Here is a 12,166-nt window from a genome sequence, read left to right on the forward strand (position 1 = left end):
AGGTTCATTACCTGCAGTGTCTGGTTTGGTGGCTTGGATGTGTAAGTATCCAGACTCTCGCAATAGTTCATGTATATTCTTCTGGATGAAAGGATACATACGTCGAACATCTTCCCTAGTAAAGCCTATGAGCCATGGTATATAAGCCCCAAGCATCACGGAAATCATCCTTCTCAAACCTTCTCTGCCAGCGAAGATAAGATTCACAGATCTGAAATCAAGTTAATGAATAGAAGGTTAAATCAAGCCATTTTCTGTTTCCAAATTTTCTAGAAAATAAGTCTGACGGGAGCTGTAATAGAAGCATTTCACTAAGCCAAATACATAAGCCCTTCACATTTATCGTGATTTCCAAAAAAAATTTGGGAGAGTTAAAAATGGTACAGCTGGTGCCATCTCCATCCAGGAAAGTCCTATACTTCGTGGTACTGATCAGCTGCTGAAAGGCTGAGCTCCTTCCTTTTCTCCCTGCCAATTTTAAATTTATCTCCTTCCTGATTTAGAATGATGATCCTTGAGGTCTCAAATCAAAATGCAGCAGAGCTTACTTCCATGCCTAGTGAAAGAGAAGCCAAACAGCACTCCATTTTTCTCTGTACAACTCTTCCCTAGATAAGGGAGGCCAACAGCATCCTGGCTTGTGTCAGAAATTGCGTGGCCAGCAGGACAAGGGCAGTGATGCTGTACCCAGCACTGGTGTGGCTGCACCTCGAATACTGTGTTCGGTTTTGGGCCTCTCACTACAAGAAAGATGTGTCCAAAGAAGAGCAACGGAGCTGGTGAAGGGTCTAGAGAACAAGTCCTATGAGAAACAGCTGAGGCAACTGGGCTTGTTTAGTCTGGAGGAAAGGGGGCTTGGGGGAGACCTTCTTGCTCTCTAAAACTACAGGAAAGGAGGTTGTAACAAGGTGGGTGTTGGTCACTTTTTCCCAGGTAACAAGTGAGAGGATGAGAGGAAATGGCCTCAAGTCGTGCCAGGGGAGGTTCAGATGGGATATTAGGAAAAATTTCTTCACTAAAAGGGTTGCCAAGCATTGGAACAGGCTGCCCAGGGAAGTGGTAGAGGTATTTAAAAGGTGTGTAGATGTGGCACTTAGGGACCTGGTTTAGCAGTGGACTTGGCAGTGTTAGGTTTATGGTTGGACTCAATGATCTTCAAGGTCTTTTCCAACCTAAATGCTTCTATGATTCTATGAAATTTAGAAAGCGTGAGAAGGCAAATACCACTGTCAATGCAAAGCACGTGAATATGACTGAATGCACAGGGGTGGGGATACCCCTGGAGAAAACAAAGCAGAAGGCGATGAGAGGCAGGGCAAACAGAAGGCAGGACCCGGACCGTGGAGCCAGAAGGTAGGGTAAGAACTGGAGAAACCTTCTCTGCACTGATTCCCTTTGCTACTCACTGTGGCAGCATCTGGGCCATGTTTGTGGTAATAAGAGATCCCCAGTCTTCTCCCTGTAGGTAGTATTCTTTGGAGCCCAATCTATTCATCAGCTTATGAAATTTCCGAGCAGTTGCTTTGCTGTCAAAGCCTGTAGGTAAAGAGAAACAGAGGAAACCTGTTTGTCTTGGTGTATCATCCCCTGGCCAAAGATCATGGTCTGACAGAGGCACATGAGTATGCTGCTGTGTAAAGGCACAGTGTGCTATGCTGCTCTGCCTTGCTCCTTGGCAATACAGTGAACACAAGATGGAAATTCAGTGGAAAGTGGATAAAGTGGATAAAGTGGAAAGCAGACCTGGTTTCCAGCTACCATTACCTTCCAGATCTCCACAGCCAGCCCCAGAGCCTCAGCCACATGGGTGTTAGTGCAGAGCCAAGCATCTGCATTCACAAACTGCATTCCCTGGTGAGGGCCAGGGATGACTGAGGCTCCAAGAACCTGGCAATTCCAACAGCGCCTTTTCATCGCTCACCTTTCTGGTGTGGTGCCTCAGAGAAGCCATATCCTGGGATGGATGGGCAGATGACCTCAAACACCATGTCACCCTCATTCAGGCCATGCTCAGCTGGCTCTGTGAGTAGAGCGATGGTCTTGTAGAACTCGTAGAAGGAGCCAGGCCAGCCGTGGACCATCAGCAGAGGTTGAGCAGCTCAACTGTGAGGGACATAGGAGGGCTTCACGTGGATAAAATGGATATCAATCCCTGCCACACATCCAGACAGATAAATTAAAGCCTTAGTTCCATCACAGTTTCTGTTCCAAACTCTGAAGAAGGAGGGTGGCAAAACTGTGATTAGCATTCACAGCAGAAGGTACACAATCAACCCATGGCAAGAAGATGCCTAGCTGAAAGGACATGCCTGGTATTTTACCTGTGTCTCATCTTTTACTTACAGACAGAGGTATTGATCCCAGTCCCAGTTACTGGGGTCACAGGAGACTGAGCATCCACCTCCTGAGAAATTGGTCTTACAGTATATAAGTACAGCTGCACTTCAATGAATAGCATAATGCAGCTAAGACACGTGCAAAAACATGACTAAATTACAAAATGTGTGGGTGATAAAAAGAGAAACATGGAAAAAGTAAGCGCAGGATATAAGTTTAACCTGCAGATCACTTATCTAAAGTCTGGCTAACCTCACCTGGCTAAACTGGGTGGTGGTGGTGGATATTCCAACCTCAGGGCCTGGGTAAATTTTACAGTTTTCAAAGGTGGCTTCAAGGCAATAGCAGAAGAAAACCTCGTTGTTATTTAGTGCAGGTTCAGAGCCAGATGAAGCCCATCTTCAAGCAGATCTAATCTTATCACCACTGTGCAATGATCTTAATCTATAGAGGGTTACTAATAACATAGCCTCCACTACTGATCCTTCATTAAGCTGTTATGCACACTGTTGTCTTAATAGAGTAACCTCTTAAAGCCCCCCATTCTCTCTGTGCATTTCAGAGTGAGACCTGCTCAAGCCACAGAGACCCCCTCACCTTCAATGGTGGTTCGGAAATGGGGATATTTGTTCAGGATTTCCACTTGCTTGCGCCGGTCAAACGGGTTCCTCCAGTAGGCCACCACCTTCTGCAGGTAGCTGGAGGTGAAGCCGTAGCGGAAGGCAGCCCCTTCCAGCTGCGGTGTGTAGTGGGCCTGCTCCAGGCGGCGATGCAGGTCCTGCGGACAGGAGCTCTTGCAAGGCTGGCCAGATGCCTGCATGTGCCCTATGCTAAGGCAGGCATGAACAGGCTCTCCTGGCTCCACCGGCTTCTGTGTCTCTCTCTGGGACACCACAAGCCCTCCTGAAGCAGTGCCATACTCTGTATAACTTCCTGAATCATTTATATGGAGAATATATTTCTCTACAGGTTAGCAGTTCCCCTAGGGCACCCAGGAGTAGTGGGTTCTACGCTTGCCTTACTGCTAACTCGCTTTAGGGTTTTGGGCACTAGGAACTTGCCAGCACTGCCAGCTGAGAGAAGAATAAGCAGCTCAGCCTGTGCTACCGACTGCTAGTTGGCCAGATAATTAGTGACAGGCTTGTAGGGACAGAAGGAAGGACCCCATCCTTCTTCACCCTTCCAACCCTGTCCTCTGCGGAAGCCCCTCAGTCCTGCCCTACTGGTGCCTTTGCTATCCCGGTGCCCTCCCACCCCATTCCACCACTGCAGACCTGCTGTCAAATTCTGCTGCTCAAAGCATGGCCTTTCTGCAGGAGCAGCCCCAGGTTGCATTGAGAGTCTGTGGTCTCAGAAAGCGTAAAGACATTGCAGTGAATCTGAGCTCAAATCCCATTCATAAAGGGCAGTGAGCCAGAGCATCATCTAACGGACCTGCGCTGGCTATTGCCCCCAAGGCATCACCTCAAAGCAGTAAGGTGGGTGATGAACTGGCTCCACCTCGCAGCTTTCTGCCCCTCCTTACCTCCCAGGCACGGGCACCTCAATTTCTTTGTCAGATGTTTCAGTCTTGAAGGGACAGATACTTTCATCTTCTTTCCCTTTTAGAGGTCTTTCATCTGAGCCCCACCATCCATTGCCCATTTCAATAGTCTTGATCTTGTGTCTAGACCTCAGCCAGTAAACCAGCATCCCTCCAACGCCCAGAGCGGCCACAGGGACCAGGACTGCATTCCTCTGAGAACATTCGAATGACCTGGGGAGGCATAAAATTGTTTGCGCCCAACAGAAGTGTCAAGGGTAAAGGGACTATGCTGAGGCTTGTAGTCACATTGGTTGGACGTGAGTAACAAACCCCATGCAGTCAGCAGGGGCTGGGTGTTTCTGTTATTTTTGAAGATCGCAGGCAGGATTTGTGGCAGGGTTACATCTACCAGTGTTTCTTAGGGACCTTAAGCCTTTGCTGATCAGGACTTGTTAATCACAAGGCTTCTCTGTCCCTCTCCTTATGTACCAGGTGTGCCCTGGGAGACAAGGATCAGTAGGATCTGGATCTATCTGTTTTAAGGCAGGTACTGAAGTGAATGGGATAGTAGCACCTGGACAGCTTCAGGAATAAAAACTGCACAGAGTGGGCTGAGGAGCAGAGACAAGAGTTTTCAGCTGCTGGAGACAGCTGGATGTGCTAGACATGCCCCTTGACTGTGCTACATACATAGCTCCCCTACAGATTCAGTCATCTTTTAGGGCAACGCTAGCCCTCCACCATAGCTGTCCATAGGTAAAGGTCTCAACTTGTCTGTCTGGTGCCTCTTTTTCTTACCTAGACAGCAAAGTTTCAGACTTTCTTGAGGTGTGGGAGCTAAGGCGCCAGAGCTGGATTTAACAGACAGACAGCAATGTTTTAAAACCGTTCAAACCCTTCAGCAATCAGTCCTAAATGTAGTGTCCCTTCCCATCCCCCTGACCTGTGCCTCAAGCTCTCCAGCTTCCCTTGGGGATTAGCAGAGCTGTCTGGGGCTATTGCAGGGGGCTCAAAGAAGACTGTGAATGAAGATTTTTTGTCATACAGGGTATGGAAGGGACTATGCTGTGCCCCAGCCCAGGTGCTAATAAAAAGTGAACTCCTCAGCACAGAGCAGCTATTTCACTTACCTGATCCAGGACAAGGTGCCATCCCTAGAAAATGGGGGTGGGGGTGGGGTGGGAAAGATTCTTGGTCTGATAGTGTTGTCTGAATGGTACCATCCCTTGGGGATGGTGTAAGGAACATCCCCTGCCAGCACCATTTACCGCGCAGCCATGGGATCACAAGCTGTTCAGCTGGCTGGCAACAGAGACAGTGTTTCTGGGCTGTGTTTTAGCTAGATAGTTTGTCACCATAATATTCCCGCCTTCAGCACAATTTAGATAAAAGGCACTGAACAACTGGGTAGGTGTCCTTGCGGTGTTTCATCCTACAGAGGGCTGTGTTACTTCAGCCAAGTAAATAGTTTATTTTGGCAGCTGTGTAGCGATAGGTGCCCAGCCTTGGCAGGGGACTTCCAAGCTCAAGGGTTACTCTGCTGCCAGCCACGTGGTACTCATCCTGCCCAGGGCTGGCATGAGGAGCAGCTTGTGGGACCCTTCCCTGTTCAGGTTCAGTGAGCTGCTGTACCTTTGCTATTTCCAACTACTCCTGACTGGATACCAAGCTTTTAGGTCTCATCTGCCCGCAAGAAAAAGGAAACATCCTCGTTGGTTCTCTTTTAGCCTGGTAGATTCTCTTGCAAGAAAAGCAGAATCTAAAATCTACCAAAAAGTTAGAAGCAACAGAGAAAGTCTTGTTACTCTGCAGCTAGATGAGGAAGCTGTTTGGTGTCATAATTACGATGCCTTGAGACAAAAAAAAAATTAAAAAGGACAGGAAACTCCATGAAAAACCAAGTCCACTGGGTGTTTCCTGTTGCCTGGTACCCTTTCCCACTGCTACCTGTGATGCAGAACACAGTGCCTGTACTGGACACCCCAGCAGTAGTGAAGGCAATTGGGTAATTGATCTCTGAGACAGTCTATGTGATTTTTAAGGAAGTATCTCCTGAAACCACTCCCAGACAAAGAAGACCAAGAGCTCCTAAGAGTAAACAGTGTCAGCCTCCACCTCCCTGGAGGCTGAGTAGCTTATGCAACAAGTAATAACAACCCCCTGCACTTATATCCTGGAGTTTAGTGAGTCAGAGGCACGAAACCAGTTAGCACGGCAACAGCACAAACTCGGCACTGCTAACAAAGCAAGCATGTCCCAGAAACAGCTCTCTGAGTGGCACAGAACAAGGCTCAGTCTTATAAAACCTCCTCCCTACCCATGCTCAGGAAAGCTCAGCTGCATGCTCCCACCCACCGATGGCCTGGTGGACCCCACCGGGCCTTTCTCCTGCCCCAACCCTGGGGACCCCTGTTTAGAGTCCCTCCTCCCTGTGCCAAAGAGATCTCACCAGGCGTTTGGAAGCATCTCCTGCCACATGTCCGCTCCTCCTCGCCTAGCCACAGCTCCCAGCGAAACAACCCAGGTGTCTCCTCTGCTGGCTTTCTCTTCCGCAGCGACACTCTCCTGGTGACAATGCAAGCTACATCAACCGTCAGTGCCACCTATTGCCTAAACGTGCGCTTGCAAATCAAGTTCAGCAAGAGACAAATGCCAGGTCCTGCACGGGGAGGGAACAGCTCCGTGCATCAGCACAGGCTGGACGCCAGATGCATAGAAAGCAGCTCTGCAGAGCCTGGCCTGAGGTCCTCAGCTGAGCCTGAGTCAACAAGGTGCAGCAAAGGCCGGTGCGTACAGGGCTAGATAGCAAGCGTGTTAGCCAGCAGGCTGAGCGAGGTGATCCTTCGCTCTCTTCAGCACTTGTGGGGCCACATCTGGAGTGCCATGTCCAGTGCTGGCCTTGCTGGCAGAGGAAGGGCTGGAGTGAGGCTGCCCACCCTCGGTGGTCAGGGCCACCAGGCTGCTGGGGGGCTGGAGCCATGTGGTGTACCAGGAGAGACAGAGAGACCTGGGCTTGTTCAGCCTGGAGGAGAGAAGGCAAAGGGTGGGGTCTTACTGCTGTCTGCATCTACCTAGTGGAGAGTGTAGGAAAAATGGACCAAGAACAAAAGGCAATGGACGCAAATTGCAAGAAGGGAAATTCTGGTTAGATGTGAGGAAAAATTAGTTCACCATGGAGGTATTCAGACACTGGGACAGGGGCCCAGAGAGGATGTGGGATCTCCATCCTTAGAGGCAATCAAAATTTGACAGGAACAAGGCACTGAGCAACCTGATCTACCTGAACCTGCTCTGAGCAGAAGCTGCAATGAGCTGACCTCCATGTGTCCCTTCTGACCTGTGCATTGTGTGGCTCTATTCCATGTGCACCTGTGATCGGCAGCAGCCCAAACAAAAAAGGAAAAGTTGCTTTTCATTTTCCACAGAAATCAATGCTTTGTTTTAGCTCATTTTTAGACTTCATTTCCTTCATGGTTAGTAAAATCTTACTAGGTAAAGGCTTCTCTTTCCTAAATTGTGTCCTTGCTGTGCTTCAGTCCAGGAATAACTACATCTTACTGTGAGAGAAAATGATTCCTATCTCCATGCAACGCTCTAAGCGAAGTACCATCACCAGTGAGCTCTGTGATGGTTAGGTCTCATACCGTGACTTCATATGCAGCCACTGTGCCATCAAAAAAGAGTCATCAGGAAGAAAAGCTTGTAAATCCTTCATTTGGTCAAAGTTCAGTTTATTGCTACACCACAGCTATTTCTGGTTACATCCGTCTGGGATTACTTAGCTTTAAGGTTCTATTTCCCAAACAAAACCAGCTCTTTTGAGGCCTCTTGGAAGATGATATCCCTGATTGCAGAGGGACTATAGTCAGCAGACAAGAGAATTATTAGCAACAAGGGGAAAGAACTACAACCCATGTGGAAGGTAGCTGAGGACCCTGTAAAGAGCCAGGTTGAGGTACTGCAGGCTGTGATGTCGTCAGTAGACAAAAGAGACCTCGAGGAAATTCTGTTTCTTACTTAGCACTGGGAAAAAGCATAAAGGCTGGTGGAGGAAGGACTGGCTTAAACAGCTGTGAGTGAATTTATCTATACCAGGAATGTGGGAGAAGAGCCAGCAGAGCTAGTTACAGCTACAAAGAAAAGACAGAAGTTGCTGCTTTCTGTATAAAAAGCTTGGGAAAGTCAGAATGGCTTTTACTTAAGATACAAGGTGACACACCAAGGCCACTAATACCCTGAGGCTAAAAGGCAACACCTCACCACCACCTTCACCCCCGATAAATCTGGAACAGCTGGGATGCCAGGATCCCGTCTACTGAAATGCAGGGGATGTGCAGGAGTTTTGTGTGAGTGCTGGTGAGCAGAGATCAAAGGGTTCCCAGAGGAAATTCCGTCCTGGGATGCAGCAGCAGTGGAAAGCAAGGGGTTTTTCCCCTCCTCTCTTACAACCTCTCGAGGCCAAAATGCACAAATTCAGGCAGAAACTGCTTGCTGGAGACAGCAAGGCTGCCTCCCACGAGATTTTGATGCATGTCTCATAAATGGAAAGGGGAATCCCACAGGAAAGGACCTGCAAAAATGTCTCAGAGCATCTCCCTGCATTGGGGCAGGATCCCTTATTCTTAATGACAGATGTCTTAGCAAACCCATTTTTAAAAAGCCCCTTCGGAGCACTATTAGAAAAAATTCTGCCTCTGTCCCAGTGCTGTGCTTTTGCTGGTTCAGCTGCTACTCTGGCATGGGAAAAAAAAACACAAACCAACCCAAAAGGAGAGAGAATAAAATTTGATACACTGAATCTCACTATTGCACCTCTGTCTAAACTTCCAAATGTCTAAACTTCCCACAGTCCCTGTGCGACAGGCATCATTTTATAAAGGGATTTCATATGTTCCCATTGCACAAATCACATACTAACAGAAAGCTTGTTTCCTATGCTTTTCTCTTGCTCTTGTCACTGATCTGCAGGATCACCCCTGCAGCAATGATAGAAAATACAGACATGGAAATGTTACCGTAATGTATTTTTTCAGATGGTTTAACAGCTGGATACAAGCAGGAGGAGCCAAACACAACACAACCTGCCAGCTCTCCCAGACCCGTTCGCTACTGCTGGTACAGTGTGACCTGCTGCTGGAGAAAGCACCCAAAGGCCAAGCAGTAGTTCTGCAAACACTGGGTGCCCTCTTGTGGGAAAGAGGAGCTCGCAGCACCAGTAATAACACTTTTTTTTTGTGTATTTGGGCTTTTTTCTATTTTGGACTTTATGTGTTTCTCGTTGCCAGTTTCACGTAATCATAATCCAAGCCTCATCAATGCCATTAATACTGAAACCTGAAACACAGGGAGGAAAGCTGGTGACTTCTCATTATGAAATGGGCTATTGAACAGGGGTAAGAATGGAGCACAAAACCTTTGAACGCAGCTCTTTTATAGCTTGAGATGCTGTGGCAACTTGGAAATTATTATTCTGACCTTTAGAGCCGTTGCAAGGCCCTTGCTGGGATTTATGGCCCCAACTGTAATGCACTGCCCTTCACAGAATCATAGATTCATGGAATTGTTGAGGTTGGAAAAGACCTTTTAAGATCATCAAGCCATCATCTTACAGCATGAAGGCATTGCTGCATAATTTTCCTTTTGCATGCACAAGATCAGGTTCACTGTCTTAAGCATTACTAGAAAGCAAATGGTGCTCATTAACAGGGGATCTTTGTGAATATGGTCTCCTGACTTATACCAGGGACCAGCTCTCTTCTTTTTTTCTGGTCGGTGGCCACTACCAGTGAGCTGCTGGCCAGTGATGTTGCAGGGCAGGACAACTGGAAGCTTCAGATCTCTCCTGTGCTCTTCCAGGTTCCCGAAACCCTGCTTGCCCCATGGCATCACTCTGTCTTTGAACGTTATGTTCTTCCTTTGCTTTTAAGGAAGGTCCTAAGGCTAACAAGGATTTCATGTGTTATGCCGGATCTTTGCTCCTACAGGCCAAAGACACTGAATGCTGTATTTCCCTGCATGACTTCTGAAGGAAAATGGTCCCCGTGGTCCAACAGGTCCAAGCTGGGACTGTCCATGCACATGCAACTCTTTCCAACTGGTATTGTATGAAAAAAGCCATGCCCAGAGATGGGATTAGATGGGAAAAATTGGAGATCTTACCACGTGTGGCTGTGTCCTTGGGGTTAAGGGAAAGCCCCCAGCACATCGCCCTACTTGCAATGGACAAGCAAAGTTTTCACCTTTCCAGTGAGGTCTCAGGACATTCAGCTGGTTGGTGGGAGATTTGTTTGGTACCAAAGTCGACTCTGGCACTGAATGGCAGGCTCTGTGCTCAGCCTCAGTGATCCCGTCCCTGGAGGAAACACTGAGCTCCTAAGCACCTCCAAGCTGTTAATTCCTGAATCTTACTAACAAGAGCCAGCTCAAACATCTGAGAGCCGACGGCAGCAACACCTTGCTCCTGCCCTCACCGGTAGCCAGTCCATGAGGCCTCTGTGCTGCTCCATGGTATATTACATAAAAGTCGGATTGCAGGAGCAATGAACAGCTTGGGAGAGCCCAGGACAAGCTCTCCAACCTCTTCCTCCCCCTCCACAAATGCTCCTTTCTTGCGCAGAAAGCCCATTCTCATTGCTGAATATACCTTCCCCCAACATCTCTTTAGTCCTCTGCTCTGCACTGTATGCTGAAGAGAAGTTACTGTTTTCCCAGCTGGAAATGGCCCCTTCTCTGTCTCCCTTATTGTCGGAAGGCCTCACAAATGTTTCACTGCTACCTCCGGCAAGGACTGGCCCCTTCTGTTGCTAATTAGGGAGCTAAGAGGTTCCTCCAGGCACTTCCCAGTGAAACTGAGCCCATGAAATGAATGGCAGGCAACATCTCTGGGGGTGGGGAGCAAAATTACACAACCGCTGCTTGGAAATAGGCAGTTTGTTACGCGTGCTGGTTTTAGAGACTCAGCAACATTAAAAACAAAAGCAACTTTCAAATCCAAACCAGTGTATTTAGGTCACTGATACCCCAGGGATAATCTTGGGGATATTGGTGATGGGAGGCAGGCAGCAGGCTCTGGAAGCTTGTGCTCAGAGCCTGGATGCACAAAATGTGATAGCTCCTGCATGTGTGCCAGGCCATGGACTGAAAGTCGGGTGTACAAGACCTTTCTGTGCTCTAGGATATGGGTACTGCTGTACTGCATGCTAGGAGTGTTAATCCTGGAACGTAATGTGAAGGATAGACCTTTTGGGCTTGGACACACTGTGGAGTTTTGGTAGGTGAGTGTGGTGGAGGCTTGCAGGCTTGGCTTAGCTAACCCAGGTGCCCAGCAGACGTGAGGAATTTCTTATACAGAAGGGAACTTCATACAATCAGTACAGATATAACTTTCAACTCTGCTCAGTTATCCCATTTTTGTTGTTTTACAATCTTAGGATTGCATTGCATATCTCCTGCAACCATTGCTCCAAGCCATGTAAAATTATCATCTTGCAAAGAAAGCAAGAATCATTTTTTTAAAAAAAGGATGCAGCTGACCAAAGGTACTTGAGAGAGGGACTAGTCTTAAGATTTGTAGGACAATATAGATATAAATGTCTTATGGAAAAGAATATGCTGGGTGATTTGTCATTAATGTAGTGAAGAAGCATTGGTGGCAGAAACAAAGGCCTTATCTTCAACAAAGGGCTGCATATAAATTAGTATGTGTAGAGGGTCTATACTCAATGATGTATTTAGTTTAACAAAAAATCTCTAAAAAAGCAGTTAACAGCAAGTATTTGGCTGAGGCAGAAAGAAATGCTAGAGAACGATCTCCATCCTTCTCAATAACAATGATTGCTGCTGAGGATCCTGTAACAGCAGCTATTACGACAGGCCAGATCCCAAGCTGCTTTTCTCCATCCTTACCCTGGAAAACTCCTGTTCTTGCTTTCGGTGGGCATGAGTGCGCAGTGGCTGCGAGGGGTAGCTGTGTTGCAGAGTGGGGTGGGTTGTCTCTGTCCCACCGCTCTGCTGGAGCTCTGCACAGCCACCTTCCTGAAACTAGCTCTTACAACGAAGGGCTTCGGAGGGAAAAGGAGAAGCCCAAATCTAAGCATGGGTTTTGCAGTGCCATCAGCTGAGCATTAGGCGCTCACGGAGCTCCCACAGTCGGTATGGCAGGCAGCTGAAGGGCTGCTGGAGTGTGTGAGCTCCCCTTTGCAGGCCTGAAGAAACATGCAAGAAGAGATCTGTTTTTGAGACGTTGGTCTCATGATGTATTCAGTTCACTGGAAATTTTGGAGAGTTTTCTGCAATGATCCTGTG

The 12,166-nt window shown here is 47.9% G+C and overlaps 1 pseudogene across 1 annotated transcript; it reads right to left on the minus strand.

Annotated features, from left to right (window-relative positions):
• Positions 1-1,222: 1,222 nt before the first annotated feature.
• On the minus strand, positions 1,223-4,931 carry LOC308057958 (epoxide hydrolase 1-like; annotated as a pseudogene). Its single transcript has 4 exons — positions 3,880-4,931; positions 2,935-3,115; positions 1,922-2,152; positions 1,223-1,536 (listed from the first exon to the last, which is right to left on the minus strand). The product of its transcript is annotated as an epoxide hydrolase 1-like (transcript).
• Between the last annotated feature and the right edge of the window lie 7,235 nt (positions 4,932-12,166).

Source organism: Falco punctatus (assembly GCF_963210335.1).
Source record: "Falco punctatus genome assembly, contig: scaffold_27, whole genome shotgun sequence".
NCBI classification, from domain to species: Eukaryota; Metazoa; Chordata; class Aves; order Falconiformes; family Falconidae; genus Falco; species Falco punctatus.